Here is a 5,309-nt window from a genome sequence, read left to right on the forward strand (position 1 = left end):
AGTGAGTAAACACTACTCTTCATAAAAACCTGAAAAAATAAATATTGTAAGTGGTGCAGAAGTGCAGAATTTAAGAGGGTGCCACAGGCTTCAGTAACCAGCGCTGTGGGATTCTTTCTGTCTTGAAAAGGTTTCCATCAAAACCCTTCTTACAGATAGCACAGTAAGGAACAGCACAGATTATTAGCATACAAAAGAATAAAGAAGAAAGAATTTCACAGTCTGTGGTGACTGGCTTTATTAATTGTAGGCTGGGAGAAAAGATAGTCAAAATATAAACTGCTGAAAACAAAGGGAAAGCATCTGCCAAAAGGAGATTACGTCTCAGACTGAAACCTCTGCACATCAGTGTGTATATACATGTGTACATATTATTTGCTAATGTTGGCTTCAGTGCATTTCTTACTAATCTTACCCCAATGAAATGAAAGAATTGTTTAAAAAAAAAAAGGTGTTTTCCTGGAAGAAATTTGAAGAAAGCTCTTGAATGTGGTGTATTAGTTCTTGTTAAAGACTACGATCAGTGACAAATAATACGGGTGGTACAGGGAAAAGTCATACATACAACTGGCATGATGAATTTTCTTGACAAGAAATCTTTGAAGTGTCGTCCAGCAGAGAAAGACTGAAATAGTGCCAACCATGACATGTACAGCCAGGACATAGTGTAAATGTGCAGAGAAAGTGATACAAGGATCTGTTTCTAGCCAGGGAAGGCATTTGTGATTAACCAGTAGCTGGTAGACATTTGCCATTCCAAGCCATAATAACAACTTTCAATCAGACTTGGTTTAGAGTTTCCACAGAGAAACATCAATATTGATGCCCAATGGATTTAGGAAACACACACCTGATGTATCACGTATGCACATATATACATATCTATTTCTGTGAATACACTTCCATATATTTAGGAGCACAAATGTAGAGCCACTAATATATAGTTATGTGATTAGACATGGACGTAGTTAAGTGGTGGTTTTATATTTGCATCTGTAACTATAGATAAAATTTTGGCACATTATAAAAACACTGATATATATTAGAGGTTTCTTTCTATATCTAGAAGAAATAGGACATACGTATATGAGATAAAGCTGTACGTAAATATCTGGCAGCCTGGCACACTGAGTAGGCCTGCGCTCTCACTGAAGGCTGGGGCTGAATTAATGTTAGTTTCCTTTCAACCATGACAGGGAAGGAGGAGGGAGGTCTGGAAAGCACCATCTGTTTTTCCAGATTGCTGTTAATCTGCCAATAATTCATATTGGATATAAAGAATTAATGCTATGGGAGAACATTGAAAAATATACAAAGCCTTCCTCTTCAGCATATGGAGCAAAGACCAGCAAAGAAGAGGCATCAGGTTGTCTTCCTGGGCCAGGAGAGTGGAAAGCCCTCTGAAATTTGTCTTGTATGTTAAAGAAAATGAAAACACAGACAGATGTGGAAGAGGAAGGGAATGTTCCTCTGATAATCAAAGAAAGAAACCTAGCATTCATCAAAAAAAGACTTTATAAAAAAAAAAAAAATAAGATTAGCCAAGCAACACCGAAAAAACAGGGCCCTGGCCCAGGAAATGCAGAGGAACAAACGATATCCTGGCTGTGGGGAACATTCGGACTACGCTTTGTGAGCCTGTGATGGCTTCTCTGAGAACACACATTGTGAGCAAAAGGTCACACAAAGGGAGCCTGAAGACACTTGGAAAGGGTGACAAGGTGGGATCAGCGAGACAGCAAAACATGGGGTGATACATCTGAGGTTAGGCACTCATCCAGGCTGATTGTGGATTTTACATTGACCAGAAAAGGTCGACATATGGTCTGCTGGGAAATCTGCCAGCAAAACTACTGCTATTTTTGGATGGTTTTAATATAATTTTCAACCTTTTCCTTATCTGTGCAGCTTTATTAGAGAAAGAAGTGATGGTTACTACAAGGAGTGATCACTACTTTTTACGGTACCTCTGACGATGTTAAGCTGAGCAGGAGTGAGCTACATACAGGTGACAATTCACTGAAATAGGGCTGTTCTGTCCCATTTCTGCTGCACCTATCCAAGTAAACTAAGCATTGGCAAGCGATCAGCCTTCCTACAAAAGCATGAGAACTCCTTCTTGCACATCTTTGGCCCAGGCCAAATGACATCCTGATCTCTAGTAACACTTCAAGAGCTAATGCAGGTCCACAGACTCTCTACTTTGCTTCTATGGCCTTCACACAAGCACACACTGCATCTTTGGGGAAATTTGCCAGTTCCAGTGCTTGAATCCAACCAATACAAACAAGTACGAAAGCTTTTCCACAGGCAAACATGGTATTCTGGATCCATCCTTCTATTCCTCCCTATACACAGTGGCAGAGGGTCTTTACACAAGTGAATAAACAGCATTTCAAAGCTACTGCCTTTGCATTCCCACAAAGATCCTCTGTGCTCCTGTGCAGCACGGAATTCTCTTACAACAACATCTAACTTCACACCAGAAGTGAAAGGACTTATCTACGCTGACACTAGGAAAAGAAAATCACCCACCTCTCTGAGGACAGAAAGCTGGTGCAGCAACATAAGTGATCTGGCAGTTCTTGCATAAACAGGAAGAGAAGAATTCCACAAATTTGATGACATGTGGTCTTTATTTTCAGAGTTGTTTGATTGACGAGTGACTGTGAAGGGGTGCTGTATACAGGGAGCTCTGCTGATGGGCCCTGTGATCCAAAGCTGGAAGGAGCTCTAGACTGATATCACTGCTACCTGATGACAATTTTCTGGCTCTGGGGGCTATTTCTTCTGTCAGACATGCTGAATGCCATATCTCCTTCATTTCATATGTCTTTTTTTTCTTAGGTTTTTTTTTTCCCCTCTGAGTTTTCTTACGGTATAAAACGTGTGAATGGGTATGGGTTGTACTCTTAAATCATGAATGTGGTGTCTCTGTTTCACTCAAATTTTTACAGTCCTCACTTTAGACCCAGTAAAATCTACCAGTAAAAAACTTGTTTTATTCTCCTCTCTGGTAAGCTTAAGCTGCAGGTTGAGAACTTCTAGAAAGATCAGCCATTGTAAAAAGACTACAAAAGTGGCAGGGGCCAGAGCCTAATGCCACACCTTCAGTAAAAGCATGGACTATTGACTTGCTTTCCAGAAGCAGGACAAGGTTAGTAAATAACAAAATTTTTGAATTGTTTGAAAAAACAAAACAGATAAGATCTGGTATACACAAGAACTTTAGGGGATTCTTTACCATAAAGTGGTCATGGTTTGAAGCTTTAGTATTCTAGATACTAGCCTTTATTTCCACAGATCCACAATGAATTTTAAGGAAAAAAAGTCAGCACATCATGTTCAGTTTACCCGTGAAATGCAAAGCATAAGTTCCAGAAATTAAAGTTCTGGCCATATGAAATACATTTATATTCAATCTATCCAAAGTATATGTTGTTTAACTTAGTCATTTGTTTTATGAAAAGAAAATGAAAGACATAATTTCTATAGCTGCTTAATGTTTTATTCCTGGCTGGGTATTTGGACTAGGAAAACAACAGCTTTCCTTTTGGCTGTTAGTGCTTAATTATTCAATGTTAACAGCCAAGAAGTAAGCTGTTAGCCCTCCTCCTCTTCTTCACAGCTTTTCTTTCCCTCGTGGGTCTAAATCTGTCCTTCACACATATGAAGAGCAGTTTGAATTGTAGGGATTGCATTTTGGCCTCAGAGGAAACATCCTATGGCTTACAATATTTCCTCTTAATATCTGTGTGACTTGTTCTCCAATCTTTTAAAACAACACAGTAGCAGCTTAATTTCCTGTCTTTGATGCTCTCCTTTAAATGCCATCACAGACTCCTTCACAGATCTGCTCCCAAGCTAAGCTCTCTTGGTACAATTTCTGAAATATGATGACTATTCTACCTAAATCATTGTACACAGTGTTAGGCAAAGTAAATAAGCTCTAAATCTAGTGAGTTTCTTTTGTCTTCCTTAGAAGCCTCAAGCAGCAGAGGACATCACAAGACCTAACCAGATTTGACTCTAGCAGCACTTAAAGGTTATCTTGAAAGACGGCAAATACTGGCATCAGAGGATGATGACTACTTAAAACATCCCCAAATAACGTCTCATAAATAAAACCACGTATTCAATGTATTTGGGTCAAGTCCATGAAGGCCAAATCCAGTAGTGTCATCCAGAGAAGTGTGTAAGCTGTGTTTTCCTAAAGACTCAAAAAAGTCATACAGCTTGCCTCTCTAGGATGAGGGCTACTAATGACATAACAACACTCCTTCCTTGGGTACAGCTTTCACCTTTACCCTCTTCTGAAAAAAAAAAAAAAAAACCTCTGGAAATTGATTCATTTGCTCCAGCTAAGCATAACAAAAGGTGGGCATGTACCCCTTCTTGACAGGCCACCCCAAGATACTTTTGCTACATCAACCAGTGATACACAGTTCATGACAGTTCCCTAGCCCTTTCTACCAAATAATTGCATTTAGGTTACATTATAGACTGCTTGAATTCCCATCAGTCTGATAAACTTGAAAAGTTAAGGGCAAAGGGAACACACCATATATACAAAGCCATGATTTTATGGTGAGTCTAGCTGAAGTCTTAACAGTCTAATGAAAGAATTACCCATCCAGTTACAATGACGCTATTGCTTCACAGCTCAAATTATATTACTTAATATATTAAAATTAAAATTAAAATACTTTAATTACTTAAAATTGTATACATACAAACATTTTAGCATCACAGAATCATTAAGGTTGGAAGAGACCTTAAAAATCATCTCATCCAATCATCAACACAGCACCACTGTATCACCCCAAAACTTCAAGAGCCGCATGCAGATGCTTCTTGAACACTTCCCACCTACCAGCAATCCTACCACCTTCCTGGATAATTTATTCCAGTGCCTAACCACGCCTTCAGTAAAAGTTTTTTTTCTAGTATCTAATCTGAACCTCCCCTAGCACAATTTAAGGCCTTTCCCTCTCATCCTTGCACTTGAAACATGACAGAACAGATCAATCCCCACCTCATCACAATCTCCTTCCAGGGAGTTGTCGAGAGTGATGAGGTCCTCCCTGATCCTTCTCTTCATCAGGCTAAACGACAACAGCTCCCTCCACTGACCCTCATAAGATTTGTGTTTGTGTTCCAGACCCTTCACCAGTTTTGTTGCCCGTGTCTGGACACCTGCAGCGCCTCAATGTCCTTTTTGAAGGTCAGGGCCCAAAACTGAACACAGGATTTGAGATGCAGCCTCAACAATGCTGAGTAGAGCAGGATAATCACTTCCTTTGTCCTGC

The sequence above is a fragment of the Vidua macroura genome, chromosome 1 (genome assembly GCF_024509145.1).
Source record: "Vidua macroura isolate BioBank_ID:100142 chromosome 1, ASM2450914v1, whole genome shotgun sequence".
NCBI classification, from domain to species: Eukaryota; Metazoa; Chordata; class Aves; order Passeriformes; family Viduidae; genus Vidua; species Vidua macroura.